Here is a 24,249-nt window from a genome sequence, read left to right as displayed (position 1 = left end):
AAGAGGCACCGGGCCGCTCCATCAGAGCGGAAAACATAGTCAACGCCATGCTGGAATCGGAGGAAGCTTGGGAACTAACAAGCACCTTCGCGGTCACAGTGATGATGGAGCAGCGCAGAGTCGAGCGAATAAGAAGACGAGCTGTACTAGGCTAAAGTAGCGCATAGTGCTTGCGAAGCAATGCTTTACGGCCGTCCCGCAAGCATCGCGCGCTATCTGAGCCAAAACTCAACTTGCATCTTGTAGTATAATAAGATTGTAAATAAACGAATATAAAACAAGTAAGAAAGCTCTAGTCGAGACTGCTCGACTACGAGATCCCCTGAACCCTACAAGCAACTGATATTTCAATAATAAATAGCACACACACACACACGAATACAAACAAACAAACGCACACACATACACATACAAATAAACACACGCATACACATACACTCACATATACAGGCGATTGCGCTTGGGTTGCGCTGCAGTGTTGGCAATATAATGAGAACTTATTTGTTGAATAATTTAATTTCTGGACGTACGATCGTAATGAAACTTTCAGAAAGTAATCATGATGTTTAAATGTATGTGTATACCGAAGCACAAGTTTCTAGTATTTGATATACGACTTTCACAAAGATGAGGGTGAGGGGGTGGATTTAGGGGTGGGGGGTAAATTTTAACAAAAATCGAAATTGTCTAAAATACATCTTAATATACGTTTTAAATTTGGAAGACTCTAGCTTGAAAGATATAGGAGATATAATTATTTAAGTGATTTTCGATAAGGTTTTTTATCGATAAAAAAGTATCGGAATGAGTTATCGTTTTTTAGTGATAAAATCAATATGCGCGTGATATATACGGACATTTTAAAAAAAGTTGAAGTCTCTAGCTCTTATATCTTCTGAAATCGACGCGTTCATACATACGGACGGACGGACGGACGGACGGACGGACGGACGGACGGACAGACAGACGGACAGGGCCAAATCGACTCAGCTTGTCGCCCTGATCAAGAATATATATACTTTGTGGGGTCTGCCACGCCTCCTTCTGCCTGTTACATACTTTTAACAAAACCATTATACCCTGATTTCCCATTTTCAATGGGTTCAGGGCATAAAAATATACAGGCGATTGCGCTTGAGTTGCGCTGCAGTGTTGGCAATATTATGAGAACTTATTTGTTGAATAATTTAATTTTCAGACGTTCAATCGTAATGGAACTTTCAGAACGTAAGCATAATGTTGAAATGTATGTGTATACCGAAGCTTAAGTCTCTAGTATTTGATATACGACTTTTCCAAAGATGATGGTGAGGGGGTGGATATAGGAGCAAGGGACAAATTTTAACAACAACCGAAATTGTATAAAATACGTCTTATTATGTATTTCAAATTTGGAGACTCGAGCTTTAAGAGATGTGGTAGATATAATTTTTTAACTGATTTTCGATAAGGGTTTTTTATTGATAAAAAAACATCGGTTTGAGTTATCGTTTTTTAGTCTTGGCAGTATTATGAGAATTTATTTGTTGAATAATTTAAATTCGAGACGTACGATCGTAATGAAACTTTCAGAACGTAATCATATTATTTAAATGTGTGCATATTCCGAAGCATGTCTCTAGAATTTAAAATACACGTTTTACAAATATGAAGGAGAAAAGGTGTATATAGGGGTGGGGGGCAAATTTTAACAAAACCCGAAATTGTATAAATGCATCTTAATATACATATTAAATTTAGAGACTCTAGCTTTAAAGATGTGAGAGATATAATTTTATAACTGATCTTCGATAAGGTTTCATCGATAAAAGTATCGGAATGAGTTATAGTTTTTTAGTGATAAGCTCGATATGCGCGCGATATATACGGACATTAAAAAAAAAGTTGAAGACTCTAGCTCTTATATCTTCTGAGATCGACGCGTTCAGACATACGGACATACGGACGGACGGACGGACAGACAGACAGACAGACAGATAGGGCCAAATCAACTCAGCTCGTCGCCCTGAACAAGAATATATAGTCTTTGTGGGGTCTGCCACGCCTAATTCTGCCTGTTACATACTTTTTAACAAAACCATTGTTCATGAACATGCACGAACATAGAAATATGATAAGAATGGGAATATACAATCTATGTACTCGACAGATGGCATACATAAAATAGATACCACATGTGAAAGTGTGAACTGTCAAACTAGAAATAAAATACGACTCTGACCCTTAGCGACAAGATAACGTAAGAGACGAGCGCTGAGCCTTACAAACTCTGCGATAGGATATAAAAATAGCTAATAGACCAACGCGGAGTCTTACACACTCAGCGATAAGATAAGAATATGTAATAGCCCAATGCTGAGCCTTACACACTCAGCAATAGATACATTAGATTTAAGGGTTGAAATTATATTATTGGTGTATTATATTATGGTATTATATTATGGGTGTATAAACCGGGGCTCAGAAGAATAAAGATCAATACGAAACTAAACACCATCATGGTCAAGTGTATTCGTTCATGGTTCTTCGATCCGTACCACAAGACTACTAAATATCAAAAGTTGTAACAAGTGTATATTAAAGCGGGAAATTATTTTTTAAAATAAGAAGTGCTTTCCTTTTGGTTTACCAAAACACGCTGTGAGTAGAGGCACAGCAAGATTAACAAGGCGATCAAAACAAAAATACCTCTAACGGGTTAAGCCAAAAAGAAAATCAATCACAAATATACAAATACTACAGCAACCGCAACAAGATGATGTCAGGAAAGGCTATTGAAATGCTAAAGAAGCAGTCATACTTGTATGACATCATTTTAAAAGCCATAGCTGAAAAGGATTCGCTAGCAGTCGTGGATAAGTTGGTAGAAGAATTCTCTACCAATCACTCGACGCTAATTAAACTCGGTATCCCAAACTATCATGCGTCTTTTACCCAGAAAATATACGATGGATTAATGGAAAAAATCAGGACCTACAAAGAGGAGCTGATGAAGGTCGAAGCCATCGACCCCGATATAGATGCCGACGAACCACTAGCATGAATTGGCAAATGCAAGCCGAAATATCAATGGAAAAACAACCTCAACAGGAAGCATTGCTTTCACGCAGAAAGGTGAGCCCAATGGATATAATGGTAGAACTTGTGGATAAAAGAGCTCTAGCATTAAAGCAGCACATCGAAGAGGTGTATGCCAATCTAGAGCTCAAGAACCAGGAGGAAACTCTAGACTGCAAAGAAACCCTAGAGTTCCTATGGAACAAAGTCCAGTCAACGCTTATAAATTTAGAGGTGAAATATGATAAGCCCACCCATGAAATCGATGGCATAGACGCTTTGGAAGTTAAAGTCCACACATTGACAAAGAAACTTAACAGAAAGTTAAGTGTCTTTCACAGTATGAAAGAAGACGTTCCAGAGCTACCAAAATCGGATCTTCCTCAATTTAATGGAGATCCAAAAGACTGGCCAAGTTTCTTCAATTTGTTCTCCGACATGATTCACAAAAGGAAGGATATCAGTGACACAAAGAAACTGAACTACCTAAAATCATGCCTCAAAGGAGATGCCCAAATGGTAGTGAGCCATTTGTTAAATGGATCGTCTGCTAGCTACAATTCGGCGTGGGAACTTATATGTAAGCGCTATGAAAATAAGCGTAAGATATTCGCAAACGCCGTTAACCAGTTAATGGACATGGAACTGCTGGAAAACGAGGATGAAAGCAGGATCCGCCAATTCTTGGATAAAGCAAATGAGTGTATTTACATAGCCAAGGATGTATCCCAAATTGGTAACGATGCTGATGTACTATTCGCTCAGATTTTGCTACGAAGATTCTCGACAGAAGTCCTACAACTGTACGAGCAACATGTAAAGAGGGCCAGAGAAATTCAATCCTTGAAAAATGTACTAGAGTTTATTGATCAATTATATAATTCAATAGACGCAGTACGGAAAAGGGCCGTCCAGATGCTTACGAAGAAAACGAGCTACAAAAGATTCCGTTTTTGCAAACTGGATAGCCACGACATCACAAGGTGCTCAAGATTTAAAGCAGAGCCAGTTAAAAAACGCAAAGAGTTCGCAACTAAAAACGCTCTATGCTTTAAATGCCTAAGCGCCCATTGCATAAAAGATTGCAGAAGAGATTTGGCATGCAAGTATTGCACCAAATCACACAACAATTTGCTTCACGAGGAAGCGAATAAAAACGAGATCTTCAGCAGCAATTGTCTCAAAGAAAGCAACGGACAAGATACGTTGCTGGCAACTGCACTTATTCGGATCAAAAATAAGTCCGCAAAATAAGAGCAGCTAAGAGCTCTCATCGATGGACGTTCGCAAAGAACGTTAATATCGGAGGAAGCTACACAACAGCTAAAACTGCGCAGAATCAAAAAGAACGTGGAAGTTCAAGGAATTTCACAAAATGTTGAAATTCTAAAAAACAGCGTTTGCTTGACAATCAAGCCAAGGATGTCGAGCAAATTCGTTACCACCGCACAGGCACTTGTGATGCCAAAACTGCAAAGAGCTCTACCGAGCAAGAAAATTGACATGGATGTCAATAAAGACTGGATGGGCTGTGAACTCAGACCCACATTTTAACGAGCCCAGCAGAATCGATGTAATCATTGGCGTTGATTTGCTTCCCTTAATAATGTTGGGAAATGTTAAAAAAGTCAACGAAACACTAATCTAAGAAAATGGGTATCAAATGATGACAGAATCATTGCTGGAATTGAAGATGGCGACTCAACTGAAAAAATAATCATAAACAAAGACGAGTCTGTCAAAACCCTTGGGTTACAATGGGACCCCAAAAAGGATGGGTTTTACCTTTGTTGTTGATTGCCCAAAATTAGAGCGCTTTACAAAACGTCCACATGGATTTTGGGACGCATTAGAAAAAGCGGTGGTGTATACAAAGGTTGGAGACAAAATCACTTTGCTAGCAGCGAAAAGCAAAGTAAACTCAATAAAAAACAAGTAAGAACGTTGCAGTCGGGCGCTACCGACTGCGGAATACTCATTCACAGTCCGTGTACATGATGCTATGTTTACAAAGGGGCATTTATTCTTATTTAATTTGGCTTTTAAAAAATGTAGTACAAAACAATTGTGCTTTTTGATTATATTGTAGCTTTTGGTAATTTTTATCGAGTAATCGATAATTATTATATTGATCGTGCACTTTTTGAGTACAAATGTATGGTAATTTTCGTTGATAGCTTTCGGTCACACCTATTGTAGATTCATAAGCGTTTGCTTACATTACAAAAGCGCGCTTCTTAGCATTTTAAGAATTGCGATTGATTTCTGGATTTTCTAGCTGTTATTGTAGTTTCGTCAGATGACGCTCTGTTATTAGCTTACTGTATTTTAGCTACCAAATTGTCAAGCGAAACGATAGCGTGGCTGATAGAGGCGTCGCAAGTTATGTTACAGCGGCGGAGGTTCAAAGCCCCTTCAATGTTGTGTATTTTTTTCATACATATTTCGTTTTTTATAAAATAGATACTTATTTTATTCTTTTTTCTAATTGAAAAATGTTGTAAGTTTAAATTTGTTTCTTCTTAAATAGCCCTCATATATGTATGTACGCATATATGCATGTATATGTATGCACATAAGTCTGCACGCATATGTAGCATCAAGCATTCCAGCCTTTCTTATGCACGCGCTCATTTGTATGTGTGTATGTATGTACACATAAATGCATACTCTAGCGTTGAAATGAGACTGATTTGTTTTTGCTTTGTTCTTGAATTTATCATCCGCTACTCTGGCTCTTCTTTTCTTTAATGCGTCATAACAAGAATCTCATTTTTATACCCTGAACCCATTGAAAATGGGAAATCAGGGTATAATGGTTTTGTTAAAAGTATGTAACAGGCAGAAGGAGGCGTGGCAGACCCCACAAAGTATATATATTCTTGATCAGGGCGACAAGCTGAGTCGATTTGGTCCTGTCCGTCTGTCTGTCCGTCCGTCCGTCCGTCCGTATGTCCGTATGTCTGAACGCGTCGATCTCAGAAGATATAAGAGCTAGAGTCTTCAACTTTTTTTTAAAAATGTCCGTATATATCACGCGCATATCGAGTTTATCACTAAAAAACGATAACTCATTCCGATACTTTTTTATCGATAAAAAACCTTATCGAAGATTACTTAAATAATTATATCTCCCACATCTTTCAAGCTAGAATCTCCAAATTTAAAATGTATATTAAGATGAATTTTATACAATTTAGTTTTTTGTTAAAATTTACCCCCCACCCCTAAATCCACCCCCTCACCTTCATCTTTGTAAAAGTCGTATATATACTATATACTAGAGACTTGTGCTTCGGTATACACATACATTTAAACATCATGATTACGTTCTGAAAGTTTCATTACGATCGTACGTCTAGAAATTAAATTATTCAACAAATAAGTTTTCATTATATTGCCAACACTGCAGCGCAACCCAAGCCCCATCGCCTGTATATGTGAGTGTGTGTATATGCGTGTATTTGTTTGTATGTGTGTGTGCGTGCGTGTGTTTGCTCGCATGCGTGTGTGTGTGCGTGTATTTGTTTGTATGAGTGCGTGTGCTAATTATTATTGAAATATCAGTTGCTTGTAGGGTTCAGGGGATCTCGTAGTCGAGCAGTCTCGACTAGAGCTTTCTTACTTGTTTTTTTGCCTTGCTCAGCTGTTTTTTCTCTTTTTTTGGCTTGTCTTAGATACGCCTTTGCGCTGTCTCAACTCAGCCTACGTATGCACGTATTATTAATGATTTTGATAATTTTTATTTTATTTTATTTTTTTATTTTTGTTAAACCTTGAACCCATTGAAAATGGGAAATCAGGGTATAATGGTTGAACGAATACACTTGACTATGATGGTGTTTAGTTTCGTATTGATCTTTATTCTTCTGAGCCCGGGCTTATATACCCAAACTCAAGCATATTTTCAACCCTTAAATCTAGTGTATATGTTGCTGAGTGTGTAAGACTCCGCGTTGGTCTATTAGCTATTCTTATCCTATCGCTGAGCTTGTAAGGCTCAGCGCTCGTCTATTACGTTATCTTGTCGCTACGGGTCAGAGTCGTATTTTATTTCTAGTTTGACAGTTCACACTTTCACATGTATCTATTTTATGTATGCCATCTGTCGAGTACATAGATTGTATATTCCCATACTTATCATATTTCTATGTTCGTGCATGTTCATGAACATTCTGCGGGGGGCCAGAGAAGGCGATAGCTAATAATTGCTGTCTCTGGTTTCTTATCTTAATTAGGTACAAGGCAATTATTACTAGTCCCAAAGAAATATGTCCATTCATTGTGTGGAGGAGAAGATCCTCAATGTGTACTTTATGACGGTGCGAATCCGTAATACTCTGTTGTACCCGTTGTAGTTCCACTGAGTTATTTACGACAATGTGTTGAAGTGGTGTTGGATCCCATGTGGTGTTCTGGTCGATTATTTTAAGGAAGAGTGTAGAGTATCTCGCAGTATTTGTAGATACTAGGTCCCGTGGAGTTATAATGGTAATTTTACCTATCCTGGCTGAGCATCCAGCGAATAGCTCGTTTATCCTTGGTTCGGTAACAGGACCATGTCCTCGTAGTTTCCGCATATGATGTGGGCTGACTTCTTCTCAAACACTTTAAAGAGCCAGCGGTTTTTTCCATTGAGTTTTTTGACGAACGTGTCCTTCCCGTATTCCATCATCTTGGACGGCTGCTTCTTGTTCTGTTTTAAGGGAGATATTTCACAACTTTCGTCATCTGCATTTTCTCACACCCAACTTCCTTCGCATAGGTATGTGGTTTCGTCCTCATGCCGGCACTGACTGACTTCCATTTCAGTCATTGAGTAATGGGCGTTTATCTCAGTGTTGAAGATAAGGAATTTCGTTTTAGTCCTCGGAATGACCTTTCTTCCTTTCAATACAAGTGGTATGGGTTCTGCTTCGAAGAGAGTGGCATGCTGATCTATGTATATTGGTAGCCTTGCGTCTATGACAAGCATGTTGTCTTTAAATAAAGCTTGCGCTTTCATTAGTTTGTACACAAACTGAAGAGTTTTTGCCAGGGAGAAGTTGGTTCCTCTGCACTTTCTGTTGGATTTTGTTGAGTTCGGCTAACATCTTATTTGGTTCGATTATCGATGGGTGCACTTTTCCTTAGTTAATATCCGTCACTCGAGCAATTACTGCTGACTGGAGTTCTTGGGTTTCCTCAATCCAGCTTCTCACTTGGTTAATCAACATAAAGAATTTTATGGACTCTTTGTAAACGAAGAAGTTCTCTTTCTTTCTTGCCATTTTGATTATTTGCCTTGTAACTTTTTCAAAGTTTTTATTAACTTCCTCTGTGGTGGTTTGCACAAGGTTTGATGTTGCATTGATTATGGATGTTTGGTTACTGACAATCATTTAGCCGCTTTTCGTTTTTGATTATTGTCTGCATGTTTTCTTACAGTCTGTTTGCAGTGCCAATATCGAAGAACATTATGAACCGTTTTGATCTGTTGGCCGTTTGGTTGCTAATTTTGTTTTTCTCTCTAATGTTTTTCATTTTTAACATTATTGTGTTGCTCACGTTGAAATCACCCAATTTTTCGCAAATGATGTTTGTTTTACTCATGAGCTTGTTTCAGTACTTCGAAATAAGCTTGCATGTCATAGTGAAACAGCATCTGCCAGCTTGATGAAACGACTTCCACTTTTCCAAGGTTGTCCCTTAGCATTGCCGTTTGTGGATCCATATCCAGAATTTGTAGTTTGGTGGCTGTATTTATAGCAGGCATAATTGTAGTACTTGCTACCTGCAACATCATTAGCAGATTTAAAATTGTCGCTTTTCCGGTCACAGACTTTGGCGATCGTGTTTTTCTTCGCTCTTTTGGAGAGTCGTTTTGCTTATCCTTTTCATTAGTGGGTAGTAAACATATCTTGTTTACTGATCTTTTAACCTCACCAATATTTGTTTTTATTGTGACTACCATCATCTAGTCCTTTTGTAGTTTTGGTAATTTTTCCCATAGGCCATCTAGCGGGATGTGTGTTTTCTTGTTTTAATAAGACAAGTTGGCCTTCTGTGAGGTTTACATTTGCTTGCCGCCATTTGGTTCGCTGTTGCAGTGATGCTAAGTATTTCTCTTTCCATTTCCTCCAGAACTCTGCTCTGATTCGTTGCATGTGCCTCCATCTATCCAAGGATCCGATTTTTCGATGCTCGTCAAAGTGTTCTGGAGCTCCAATTAGTGGTCGTCCAACAATGAAATGACCTGGTGTCAATATGTCGTCTCCCTCTGTGTCATTATTTAAGGTAACTAGAGGTCGTGAGTTTAGTACTGCTTCAATGTGACATAGCAGTGTCGAAAACTCCTCAAACGTGCAGCTGTTATCGCCGATGACTCGCTTAAGGTGGTGTTTTACGGATTTTATTCCAGCTTCCCATATTCCTCCCATGTGGGGGCTTGCCGGCGGGATAAAGTGCCATTTTATGCCTTCTCGTTCCAGCACTGGTGCGATACTGCTATTTTCTTTTATAGCCGCGACCAGCTCCTTGTCCAATATTCTAGCGGCACCTACAAAATTAGTGCCGTTGTCTGAATACATGTTTTCACTTTTGCCTCGTCTTGCCAAAAATCGATGTAGAGCTTCTAAAAACTTATCTGATGATAAGTCACTGACAGCTTCCAGTTACGCTTCGCCAGTTACTCGATACACTGGTAAGTTTCCCATTAACTGACTGGCCATTTCCTGTTTGTACCTGATGCAGGTAACGCATTCGCGTAGATATTTATTCAACGTGTTGCGTAAGCCGACAATCCAGAACTCCCTTTGAATGAGGTTTCTCATAAGCTTCAGTCCGCCATGTAGGGTTTCCTTATGTGCTTTGTTTATAATTAGCCAAGAAAGATCTGATTTTCCAACTACAATTGGGTGCTTCACATTATATGGCACCAATGCACTTTGGAGCGCTTGTAATTTACTCTTAGCTTCCAGTGGTTTCCTCGCTTTGAGTAAATCTATCTCTTGCCCAAAATCAAGCTATTGTTGCAATTTTATGATGAGTGTTTTGGCTTGCCTTAGTTCTTCGACTGTTAGGTGTGTCGGCTGATGCTTCTTTCCTCTTGATTTTGCAATAAATCGTAATATGTAAGCCATCACACTTATTAGCATATTTATTGATGAGTACTTTGTCAGTAGTGGGCTCAGGTAGTTTTCTTTTGTTGTTATAGTTGCTACTATAACAGTTTCTGGCACTTCAAGTTGTGGCCACTGATGTGGTTGTTTTGTCAACCACTCAGGCCCTTTCACCATATTTCGCATGCTGCTAAGTGTTCCGGGGCAATTCCTCTTGAGGCAACATCTGCTGAGTTGTCTGCTGATTTGACGTATTTCCATTCGACGCTCGGCAGTCTTTTGTTTATCTCGTCTACTCTAGTTTTAACAAACTTATCTTTGCTACGCTTGTTTTTTATCCAAGCAAGCGCAATTTGTGAATCGCTCCATGCTAGTAGCGTTTTGATGTGTTTTCCTACTAATGCTTGAACTTTATCTAATAGTTTGCATAGTATGTGGGCTGCACATAGTTCCAATTTGGGGATTGTCTTCTTGTTATACTCATTCACGAAGTGAATTAGTATATTGTGGCAAATCAGATAAAACTGTATCTCCTAAAGTTCTAAAGCTAGAACGTTGAATTTTCACATGTGAGCTAATGCTATAATTCTATAATGACTGATAATGACTATGTCTACGCCTACTAGGGGCGTGGCAAATCGCACCTGAAGATATAGTGATTTTTCAAATTTGGCTATATTTTAGGCTTTTAGAGACTTGAAATTTGGTATATATACGCGAGTTGACCTCCCAAGTCCAACAAGCTTTAGTGGATATATGTCCGCCCAAAGGGGGCGTGGCAAGCCGCAAAATTTTATATCTCCTACAGTTTAAGAGCTAGAAGCTTCAAATAGTTGAGTTACTGGTAACGTCCTCTATAGACGCCCCAAAAATAATTGTCACGCCTCTTTGGGTGCGTGGCATATCGAAAAATACCCTGTAATTTTCACATTTTTTGAGCGTAAGCATTCAAATTTCACATTTACGTTACCGTTAGCTCTTTCTAAGAACTGGCCAAAAATGAGGTGTCTACTGCCACTAGGGGCGTGGCATTCGGTATTTGTATTATCAAATTGCGACATTTATATGCTTGAGCTATCTATGTATGTACATGCATATACAAATTGGCTTAATAGGCATTGATAACACGGAGGGAAACATTTTTATACTCATTCACGAAGTGAATTAGTATATTGGTTTTGTGCAATGTCCGTCTTGCTGTCCGTCCGTCTGTCCGTCCGTCCGTCTGTCCGTCTGTCCGTATGTACGCAGTTCATTTCGCCGCTATTGAAGCTAGAGACTTGAAATTTGGAACACATACTCGTGTATAACTCCGATTTATAAAGTGTTAAAATTTTCCCGATCCGCCCACTAGGGGCGGGGCAAATCGGAAAATGCATTTTCCGATATACCAGAAATCATGTTAGTTGAAGAGCTAGAGAGTTGAAATTTGGTATGTAGATCCGCGTTGACCCCCCAAGTCCAAAAAGCTATAGTGGATATATCTACGCCCATTGGGGGCGTGGCAAATCAGATAAAACTGTATCTCCTAAAGTTCTAAAGCTAGAACGTTGAAATTTCGCACGTGAGCTAATGCTATAATTCTATAATGACTGATGAAAAAATTTTATGTCTACGCCTAATAGGGGCGTGGCAAATCGGACGTGAAGATATGGTGATTTTTCAAATTTGGCTATATTTTAGGTACTATTGATGCTACAGACTTGAAATTTGGTATATATACGCGAGTTGACCTCCCAAGTCCAACAAGCTATAGTGGATATATGTCCGCCCAAAGGGGGCGTGGCAAACCGCAAAACTTTATATCTCCTACAGTTTAAGAGCTAGAAGCTTCAAATTTGGATAGTTGAGTTACTGGTAACCTCCTCTATCGATGCCCCAAAAATAATTGTCACGCCTCTTTGGGGGCGTGGCATATCGAAAAATACCCTGTAATTTTCACATTTTTTGAGCGTAAGCATTCAAATTTCGCATATATGTTACCGTTAGCTCTTTCTAAGAACTGGCCAAAAATGAGGTGTCTACGGCCACTAGGGGCGTGGCAATTGGCATTTGTAGCATTAAATTGCGACATTTATATGCTTGAGCTATCTATGTATGTACATGTATATACAAATAGGCTTAATAGGCATTGATAACACGGAAGGAAACATTTTTATAAAATTTAAAAATAAAATTTAAATATTTAAAAAATATAAAAGAAGCTAAAATAACAAAATTTGCAATTTACAAAAAAAAGTTTTCCGCGGGATTTGAACTCGCACCCAAGCCATGTTTGTCAAAATAACAAGCACAAATTTAGCCGGCGCCTTTGCCGACAGCGCTACCGCCTACTGTCAACAAACGCAATTAAAATGAAATCCAAAAATGAGATTCTTGATATGACGCATTATAGAAAAGAAGAGCCAGAGTAGCGGATGATAAATTTGCATTACATTGCGTGCTTAAGAAAGGCTGTAATGCTTGATGCTACATATGCGTGCAGACTTATGTACATACATATACATGCATATATGCGTACATACATATATGAGGGTTTTTTAAGAAGAAACAAATTTAAACTTATAAAATTTTTCAATTAGAAAAAAGAATAAAATAAGTATCTATTTTATAAAAAACGAAATATGTATGAAAAAAATACACAACATTGAAGGGGATTTGAACCTCCGTCGCCGTAACATAACTTCCGACGCCTTTAGCGCCCACGCTATCGTTTTGCTTGACAATTTGGTAGCTAAAATACAATAAGCTAATAACAGAGCGTCATCTGACAAAACTACAATAACAGCTAGAAAATCCAGAAATCAATCGCAATTCTTAGAATGCTAAAAAGCGCGCATTTGTAATGTAAGCAAACGCTAAAGAATCTGCAATAGGTGTGACCGAAAGCTATCAACGAAAATTACCATACATTTGTACTCAAAAAGTGCACGATCAATATAATAACTATCGATTACTCGATAAAAATTACCAAAAGCTACAATATAATCAAAAAGCATAATTATTTTGTACTAATTTTTTTTAATTAAATTAAATTTACAAAGGGACTGTGAATGAGTATTCCGCAGTCGGTAGCGCCCGACTGCAACGTTCTTACTTGTTATAAAATTTAAAAGTAAAATTTAAATATTTAAAAAATATAAAAGAAGCTAAAATAACAAAATTTGCCATTTACAAAAAAGAGTTTTCGGCGGGATTTGAACTCGCATCCAAGCCATGTTTGTCAAAATAACAAAAACAAATTGAACCGGCGCCTTTGCCGACAGAGCCACCACTTACCGTCAACAATCGTAATTAAATTGAAATCCAACAAGAAAGAAAGCTCTAGTCGAGACTGCTCGACTACGAGATCCCCTGAACCCTACAAGCAACTGATATTTCAATAATAGTTAGCACACACACACGCACACGCACACACACACACGCATACAAACAAACACACGCACACACATACACATACAAACAAACACACGCGCACACACACACTCACATACATACATACATACACATACATATACAGCCAATTGCGCTTGGGTTGCGATGCAGTGTTGGCGATATTATGAGAACTTATTTGTTGAATAATTTAATTTCTAGACGTACGATCGTAATGAAACTTTCAGAACGTAATCATAATGTTAAAATGTATGTGTATACCGAAGCACAAGTCTCTAGTATTTGATATACGACTTTTACAAAGATGAGGGTGAGGGGGTGGATTTAGGGGTGCGGGGTAAATTTTAACAAAAACCAAAATTGTATGACATGCGTCTTAATATACATTTTCAATTTGGAGATTCTAGCTTGAAAGATGTAGGAGATATAATTATTTAAGTGATCTTCGATAAGGTTTTTTATCGATAAAAAAGTATCGGAATGAGTTATCGTTTTTTAGTGATAAACTCGATATGCGCGTGATATATACGGACATTTTTAAAAAAAAGTTGAAGTTCTAGCTCTTATATCTTCTGAAATCGACGCGTTCATACATACGGACATACGGACGGACGGACGGACAGACAGACAGACAGACAGATAGGGCCAAATCAACTCAGCTCGTCGCCCTGAACAAGAATATATAGTCTTTGTGGGGTCTGCCACGCCTCATTCTGCCTGTTACATACTTTTTAACAAAACCATTGTTCATGAACATGCACGAACATAGAAATATGATAAGAATGGGAATATACAATCTATGTACTCGACAGATGGCATACATAAAATAGATACATGTGAAAGTGTGAACTGTCAAACTAGAAATAAAATACGACTCTGACCCGTAGCGACAAGATAACGTAATAGACGAGCGCTGAGCCTTACAAGCTCAGCGATAGGATAAGAATAGCTAATAGACCAACGCGGAGTCTTACACACTCAGCAACATATACACTAGATTTAAGGGTTGAAAATATGCTTGAGTTTGGGTATATAAGCCCGGGCTCAGAAGAATAAAGATCAATACGAAACTAAACACCATCATAGTCAAGTGTATTCGTTCAACCATTATACCCTGATTTCCCATTTTCAATGGGTTCAAGGTTTAACAAAAATAAAAAAATAAAATAAAATAAAAATTATCAAAATCATTAATAATACGTGCATACGTAGGCTGAGTTGAGACAGCGCAAAGGCGTATCTAAGACAAGCCAAAAAAAGAGAAAAAACAGCTGAGCAAGGCAAAAAAACAAGTAAGAAAGCTCTAGTCGAGACTGCTCGACTACGAGATCCCCTGAACCCTACAAGCAACTGATATTTCAATAATAATTAGCAAACACACACGCACACACACACGCATCCATTAAAATACACGCACACACACACGCATACAAACAAACACACGCACACACATACACATACAAACAAACACACGCATACACACACACACACACTCACATATACAGGCGATTGCGCTTGGGTTGCGCTGCAGTGTTGGCAATATTTGGAAAACTTATTTGTTGAATAATCTCATTTCTAGACGTACGATCGTAATGAAACTTTCATAAAGTAATCATAATGTTTAAATGTATGTGTATACCGAAGCACAGGTTTTTTAGTATTTGATATACGACTTTTACAAAGATGAGGATGAGGGGGTGGATTTAGAGGTGGGGGGTAAATTTTAACAAAAACCGAAATTGTATAAAATACGTCTTAATATATATTTAAAATTTGGACACTCTAGCTATAATGATGTAGGAGATATAATTTTTTAACTGACTTTCGATAAGGTTTTTTATCGATAAAAAATATCGGAATGAGTTATCGTTTTTTAGTGATAAACTCGATATGCGCGCGATATATATGGACATTTTAAAGAAAAGTTGAAGTCTCTAGCTCTTATATCTTCTGAGATCGACGCGTTCATACATACGGACGGACGGACGGACGGACGGACGGACGGACGGACAGACAGACGGACAGGGCCAAATCGACTCAGCTTGTCGCCCTGGGGTCTGTGGGGTCTTGTGGGGTCTGCCACGCCTCCTTCTGCCTGTTACATACATTTCAACAAAACCATTATACCCTGATTTCCCATTTTCAATGGGTTCAGGGTATAAAAAGGCCGAGCAAGCTGATTAAAGAAAGAACGCAAACATATTTGAAAAACAAATCAGAGGCTGGGCACAAAAAGTGCAAGCCAAATAAATCACCTGAAAAGTCAGAGGCTGGGCACAAAAAAGAAAAATAACATATAAATCAATACATATATATAAGTTAACAATTAGTTAATTAATACTAAAAAGATTTCATGCGTATTTAATATAGATGATTTACAATTAAGTATTTAAGTTGACAATTAACTTGGTCACACTTTTTTTTGGAGTTTGGCTCCTTTTTCGGTTCCTGTTCGCCTTCTTTTTTAGTTGGAGTCGTATATTCTTTGTAATCAGTATTTATTTGACGCATCGGAAGTTTCAATAAAACTTATGTTCATCTAAAATATTTATGAATATATGATCTATGCAATAACATAAGTATTAATTTGCTTTCCGCGAAATTTAAAGGAAATATGCTGTCACTTTCTGTTGCACGCACACGTACTCCAGAAGCCGGTATGTGAAAGATATGCGCATTGAGGGCACCGATAAGGGAGACAGTCATCTCCCCACCATAATCTTCGTACAGAAGTGCGATCCCAGGAAACACACTCATAACATCTCCACCGTCATCCCCCTACGAGGAGTCAGAGCCGGCAGGAGAAACATATACAATTAATTTATACATATAAGCAAAAAAAGGGCAAGCTAAAACAGATCGGTAGAATGGTGGAAATTAAACCATTTCTGTGAGCGAGCATAGAAAAATCGTTGTGGCGCAATGAGTGGGAGAAGTGGCTGCGGTCATTAAATATCTACGTAGACACAGAAGAAATTTCGCCAGTAGTCAAAAAGCGAAACAAATTACTCCATCTAGGGGGACCACAGCTACAAGAGGTAGTGTACAGTCTTCCAGGTGCGTTGGTGCCATACCATGCGAACATCGAAAATGACGTATTTACTCTACTGGTGGATAAATTGAATGAATACTTTTCACCGCAACGTAATGCAGCTTTCGAGAGACACATGTTTCGCAGCATGACGCCTCGTTAAGGTGAGTGCTTTGCCGAGTTCTTGTTGCATCTAAGACAACAAGCCAGCAAGTGCTCGTTCGGAACAGCCAAGATTGAAATCCAGGAGATCTGCATTGCTGATAAAATAATTGATGCCTGGTGTGTGGCCGGTGTGGAGCAGAAGACCATGATGAACGGAATATGGCATGCCCGGCAAGGAAATCGAAATGTAATAAGTGTTCCCGGTTCGGACATTATGCTCGTATGTGCAAAACCACATTAAAGAGGCAGCGTAGCACACCATATGAGTATCAACGCAAGCGACCGCGCACCTCGCATTCCCACGAGCACGCCGTCGATGTGGAAGAGACTAAAAGTCAGGGGGGACGGGGTTGGTCAAACTGTTTTAAAGTGATTAGCGAACCAGCAGGAGAAGAAACCTAGTTGCCTGGTTGGGCGATCCCAGCTGCAAATGATCATTGACTCAGGATCGCAGTACAACCTGATAAGCCACGGCGATTGGCTGCGATTGAACTTCGGCTACTCAGTTCAAAGCTTATGCGTCGGACGAGACGCTGAGAGTGGTTAACGTCTTTGAAGCCCCGATTAGAGTTCAAGAAAGACCAGAGATGATTGATCGAAAATGGAAGACAGTCGTCACTGGGTCGAGACACAGCCGTGCAACTCAAGGTCCTAAAACTTGGTTTAGACGTAAATAGAGTGGAAGCTCACACACGTTTTCCCAAACGGAAAGCATCACCTATGAGACTGGCCATTGACCACAATGTGAGACTACTGCAGCAGCCAATGCGCAAATTCGCGACTGCGTTAGAGGATCAAATCGAAGAAAGGATAAACCAGGCTGTGCAGCAAGATATAATAGAGCCAGTTCGTGGACCGAGCCCATGGATTTCGCCAGTGGTAGTTGCATTTAAAGGGAGCAGAGAAATAAGGCCAACATTCGATATGTTTATGACCAAGCTTCGAGAGGCAAAATACTTTTCTAGGCTGGATCTGAGAAATGCCTATCACCAATTGGAGCTCGACGAACTACATTTATTACACACAAGGGACTATTTCGTTACAAAAGACTATTCTTATTATTATCTATTAACTCGGCCCCAGGAATATTCCAGAGGCAGCTGGAAGAATTGCTACATTCGAATGGGGCGACAAGGAGCAACGAGCTTTCGATTTCTTGAAGAAGCAAGTCGTCGAGGTAACAAATCTGTCATATTTTAATAAAAATTGTTGAACGTGTCTCATAGCCGATGCAAGCCCTGTGGCATTGGGAGCTGTTCTAGTGCAGATTGATGACAGCAACGTGCATCATATCGTATCGTTCGCCAGTAAAAGCCTAACTGACGTGGAGAAAAGATATTCACAAACGGAGAAAGAAAGTTTGGCACTAGTGTGGGCAGTGGAGAAATTCTACTACTACTTAGACTGGATTTTCATCTGATAACAGACCATAAGCCTTTAGAATCCATCTTCAAACCAACTTCGAAACAACCGGCACGGATCGAACGCTGGTTGCTACGCCTGCAAGTTTACCAATTTCGGGCCATTTATAAAGCCGGAAAAGAAAATATCGTAGATTCCGTGTCGCGACTTTGCCAAATAACTAAAGCGGAAGCTTTTGATTGGCAAGATGAACAGAATTTCTTTCAAATTGTAGAAAAAGGGGTACCGGAGCCTTTGGTATCGGAAATCATGGACAAAAGTATGCAGGACGAGGAAATAATTGATACAATCACCTGCATTAGCACCAACTCATGGGAGGCAAACGCATCCAGTCCATATTATCCATTCCGATGGGAGTTATCGGCAGTTCGCAACGTACCTTTACGCGGAACGAAAATAGTCATACCAACAATGCTACGATCTCAAGCGCTCGAGCTAGCCCGCGAGGGTCATCCGGGCGGATCTGCTATGAAACGCCTCAAGTACCGGAGCGTGGAGCCGGCGCGCAGAACAATCGGTTGAAGATGAAGCTCAAAAATATTGGAGGGATGTGGAGACCCGTACCAAGAGAGCTTTCAGTGGAAGACGATCCACACACAGAAAGCTCCGCGGCACAAGCCACGGAATGAGCTTTCGTATGCGAGCTTTATTATTGTTGTTACTTTTGTTCCTTTTGCTACTTCTATTCTTCTTGCCAGCGAGCGTGGCTAATCATTGCAAACGACACGTGAATAAATAAATATTACTTTGCAAATTAAATAACCGATAACTGTGTTTAATTAAACTCGGGTAAACACGGGTTAATTCACTATCTATATACATTCACTATTTATATAATTCACTATCTATATACATATATATATATATATATATATATATATACAGCTGCGAAAAATAAAATAGCACCACTTGCATATTCAGAGTTTGAGGAGTTCTCCTGGACACATTTATCAATGTATTGATGTAATTTTTTCACTCAGATAAGCAGAAATGAATTAGCTATTACGACAAAAAAGAATTGTCACAAAAATATTCATAGTTTTTATATAATTACAAAAATTCTCAAAAAAGCCGAAAAAATGCCGAAAAAAATAATAGCACCACTTTTTCATTTCGCGCTAAAAATTATTTAAAAAATTAAAATGAGTAAAAACTTTTAATTTATAGTTAATGACAAATGAAAATAAATATACTCCCTTAAGTTTAGCATTTATTTGATTTGCCTTTGTTAGCAATTAGGGCTGCTCAACGCCCAGACATGGATTCAACCAAGTCCTGACATCGTTTAAAGGGAATTTTAGCTCAGGACTCCTAAGCGACTTCCCAAAACTTTTTGTATTGCTTGTATTACATTCAGAAACTATTTTCTGTCATCTGCCCACAAATTTTCGATTAGATTTAGGTCCGCCGGCTGTGCAGGTTAGTCGATTGAGTTCTCCTGGAACCATTCCTTCGCTTTCCTTCCGGTGTTTTTGGGGTCATTGTCTTGCTGGAAGACCCATTTTAGTGGTATATTGTATCCAGCATCACTTATTCCAATATATCAACATAAACATGTCGGTCAGTTATGGTTTTGATCCAATGAATTGGGCCTACACCATAGTACAAAAAGCAACACCATACCCTTACATTTGATCCTCCACCTTTAATGTTTTTTGTTGCACGTCTAGGGTTGAATTGCAAGTTCTGTGGACTTCTAACGTTGGACCGTGATCCCTTTCCACCAAACATTATCATCTTACTTTCATCAAGCCAAAGAATGTTGCTCTATTCCTGCGCAGACCAATATTTGTGATCCTTTGCCAATGCCATCCGTTTAGAAATGTGTTTTCTATTCAAATATGGTACTTTTCTTGAACGGAAAGCATTTAAATCGTAATGTTTTAAGTATTTCCGTATTGTTTGGTCTATTGCTGATATGTTTAGGTCCTTTTTCAGTTGAGTAGCCGACTTAAAAGGATCTTTTTTACTCACGCGAATGAGTCAAGTCATCTGTTGCTAGGTCAGAACTCAACGCTGTCCGCATTTTTCACCATTTTTTTTATGGATTAATGCATGGTGGATCTTTTTATGTGAATAACCCATCAAACGACCAACTTTCCTGTGAAAATTTCGACCCGAAATCAACTTTTTGATTAGATTGCGTTGTTCGGGGGTGCAATACTTTCCATGACCCATTTTTTGAAAATTTTTACAAATTTTGTAAATTTTTTAATTAAAATAGATATATAAACAACAAATCTCATCAATAAGTGCTTTTGAAGATATGTAACTCTGCTAAAAATACAGGTTTTCACTCGAAAAGTAGTAGTGGTGCTATTATTTTTTTCGGCATTTTTTCGACTTATTTGAGAATTTTTTGAATTATATAAAAACTATGAATATTTTTGTAATAATTCTTTTTTGCCGTAATAACTAATTAATTTCTGCTTATCTGAGTGAAAAAATTACATCAATACATTGATAAATGTCTCCAGGAGAACTCCTCAAACTCTGAATATGCAAGTGGTGCTATTTTATTTTTCGCAGCTGTATATATATATATATATATATATATATATATGTATATAGATAGTGAATTATATAAATAGTGAATGTATATAGATAGTGAATTAACCCGTGTTTACCCGAGTTTAATTAAACACAGTTATCGGTTATTTAATTTGCAAAGTAATATTTATTTATTCACGTGTCGTTTGCAATGATTAGCCACGCTCGCTGGCAAGAAGAATAGAAGTAGCAAAAGGAACAAAAGTAACAACAATAATAAAGCTCGCATACGAAAGCTCATTCCGTGGCTTGTGCCGCGGAGCTTTCTGTGTGTGGATCGTCTTCCACTGAAAGCTCTCTTGGTACGGGTCTCCACATCCCTCCAATATTTTTGAGCTTCATCTTCAACCGATTGTTCTGCGCGCCGGCTCCACGCTCCGGTACTTGAGGCGTTTCATAGCAGATCCGCCCGGATGACCCTCGCGGGCTAGCTCGAGCGCTTGAGATCGTAGCATTGTTGGTATGACTATTTTCGTTCCGCGTAAAGGTACGTTGCGAACTGCCGATAACTCCCATCGGAATGGATAATATGGACTGGATGCGTTTGCCTCCCATGAGTTGGTGCTAATGCAGGTGATTGTATCAATTATTTCCTCGTCCTGCATACTTTTGTCCATGATTTCCGATACCAAAGGCTCCGGTACCCCTTTTTCTACAATTTGAAAGAAATTCTGTTCATCTTGCCAATCAAAAGCTTCCGCTTTAGTTATTTGGCAAAGTCGCGACACGGAATCTACGATATTTTCTTTTCCGGCTTTATAAATGACCCGAAATTGGTAAACTTGCAGGCGTAGCAACCAGCGTTCGATCCGTGCCGGTTGTTTCGAAGTTGGTTTGAAGATGGATTCTAAAGGCTTATGGTCTGTTATCAGATGAAAATCCAGTCTAAGTAGTAGTAGAATTTCTCCACTGCCCACACTAGTGCCAAACTTTCTTTCTCCGTTTGTGAATATCTTTTCTCCACGTCAGTTAGGCTTTTACTGGCGAACGATACGATATGATGCACGTTGCTGTCATCAATCTGCACTAGAACAGCTCCCAATGCCACAGGGCTTGCATCGGCTATGAGACACGTTCAACAATTTTTATTAAAATATGACAGATTTGTTACCTCGACGACTTGCTTCTTCAAGAAATCGAAAGCTCGTTGCTCCTTGTCGCCCCATTCGAATGTAGCAATTCTTCCAGCTGCCTCTGGAATATTCCTGGGGCCGAGTTAATAGATAATAATAAGAATAGTCTTTTGTAACGAAATAGTCCCTTGTGTGTAATAAATGTAGTTCGTCGAGCTCCAATTGGTGATAGGCATTTCTCAGATCCAGCCTAGAAAAGTATTTTGCCTCTCGAAGCTTGGTCATAAACATATCGAATGTTGGCCTTATTTCTCTGCTCCCTTTAAATGCAACTACCACTGGCGAAATCCATGGGCTCGGTCCACGAACTGGCTCTATTATATCTTGCTGCACAGCCTGGTTTATCCTTTCTTCGATTTGATCCTCTAACGCAGTCGCGAATTTGCGCATTGGCTGCTGCAGTAGTCTCACATTGTGGTCAATGGCCAGTCTCATAGGTGATGCTTTCCGTTTGGGAAAACGTGTGTGAGCTTCCACTCTATTTACGTCTAAACCAAGTTTTAGGACCTTGAGTTGCACGGCTGTGTCTCGACCCAGTGACGACTGTCTTCCATTTTCGATCAATCATCTCTGGTCTTTCTTGAACTCTAATCGGGGCTTCAAAGACGTTAACCACTCTCAGCGTCTCGTCCGACGCATAAGCTTTGAACTGAGTAGCCGAAGTTCAATCGCAGCCAATCGCCGTGGCTTATCAGGTTGTACTGCGATCCTGAGTCAATGATCATTTGCAGCTGGGATCGCCCAACCAGGCAACTAGGTTTCTTCTCCTGCTGGTTCGCTAATCACTTTAAAACAGTTTGACCAACCCCGTCCCCCCTGACTTTTAGTCTCTTCCACATCGACGGCGTGCTCGTGGGAATGCGAGGTGCGCGGTCGCTTGCGTTGATACTCATATGGTGTGCTACGCTGCCTCTTTAATGTGGTTTTGCACATACGAGCATAATGTCCGAACCGGGAACACTTATTACATTTCGATTTCCTTGCCGGGCATGCCATATTCCGTTCATCATGGTCTTCTGCTCCACACCGGCCACACACCAGGCATCAATTATTTTATCAGCAATGCAGATCTCCTGGATTTCAATCTTGGCTGTTCCGAACGAGCACTTGCTGGCTTGTTGTCTTAGATGCAACAAGAACTCGGCAAAGCACTCACCTTAACGAGGCGTCATGCTGCGAAACATGTGTCTCTCGAAAGCTGCATTACGTTGCGGTGAAAAGTATTCATTCAATTTATCCACCAGTAGAGTAAATACGTCATTTTCGATGTTCGCATGGTATGGCACCAACGCACCTGGAAGACTGTACACTACCTCTTGTAGCTGTGGTCCCCCTAGATGGAGTAATTTGTTTCGCTTTTTGACTACTGGCGAAATTTCTTCTGTGTCTACGTAGATATTTAATGACCGCAGCCACTTCTCCCACTCATTGCGCCACAACGATTTTTCTATGCTCGCTCACAGAAATGGTTTAATTTCCACCATTCTACCGATCTGTTTTAGCTTGCCCTTTTTTTGCTTATATGTATAAATTAATTGTATATGTTTCTCCTGCCGGCTCTGACTCCTCGTAGGGGGATGACGGTGGAGATGTTATGAGTGTGTTTCCTGGGATCGCACTTCTGTACGAAGATTATGGTGGGGAGATGACTGTCTCCCTTATCGGTGCCCTCAATGCGCATATCTTTCACATACCGGCTTCTGGAGTACGTGTGCGTGCAACAGAAAGTGACAGCATATTTCCTTTAAATTTCGCGGAAAGCAAATTAATACTTATGTTATTGCATAGATCATATATTCATAAATATTTTAGATGAACATAAGTTTTATTGAAACTTCCGATGCGTCAAATAAATACTGATTACAAAGAATATACGACTCCAACTAAAAAAGAAGGCGAACAGGAACCGAAAAAGGAGCCAAACTCCAAAAAAAAGTGTGACCAAGTTAATTGTCAACTTAAATACTTAATTGTAAATCATCTATATTAAATACGCATGAAATCTTTTTAGTATTAATTAACTAATTGTTAACTTATATATATGTATTGATTTATATGTTATTTTTCTTTTTTGTGCCCAGCCTCTGACTTTTCAGGTGATTTATTTGGCTTGCACTTTTTGTGCCCAGCCTCTGATTTGTTTTTCAAATATGTTTGCGTTCTTTCTTTAATCAGCTTGCTCGGCCTTTTTATACCCTGAACCCATTGAAAATGGGAAATCAGGGTATAATGGTTTTGTTGAAATGTATGTAACAGGCAGAAGGAGGCGTGGCAGACCCCACAAGACCCCACAGACCCCAGGGCGACAAGCTGAGTCGATTTGGCCCTGTCCGTCTGTCTGTCCGTCCGTCCGTCCGTCCGTCCGTCCGTATGTATGAACGCGTCGATCTCAGAAGAT

At 39.3% G+C, this 24,249-nt stretch overlaps 2 long non-coding RNA genes across 2 annotated transcripts in view; both read left to right on the top strand.

The window, feature by feature from the left end:
* The window catches only part of LOC149092479 (uncharacterized), a 101,628-nt gene that overhangs the window by 3,998 nt on the left and 73,381 nt on the right, over positions 1-24,249 (top strand). The window lies entirely within an intron of this gene.
* On the top strand, positions 14,642-15,867 carry LOC149092481 (uncharacterized). Its single transcript, XR_016196256.1, has 2 exons — positions 14,642-14,842; positions 15,717-15,867. It is a non-coding gene; the product is annotated as an uncharacterized LOC149092481 (long non-coding RNA).

Source organism: Drosophila navojoa, chromosome 2, assembly GCF_054131105.1.
Source record: "Drosophila navojoa isolate 15081-1374.11 chromosome 2, UAZ_NAV_1.0, whole genome shotgun sequence".
NCBI lineage: Eukaryota > Metazoa > Arthropoda > Insecta > Diptera > Drosophilidae > Drosophila > Drosophila navojoa.
Note: the sequence above shows the minus strand (reverse complement) of the source record. Positions and strands in the feature narration are given on the sequence as shown.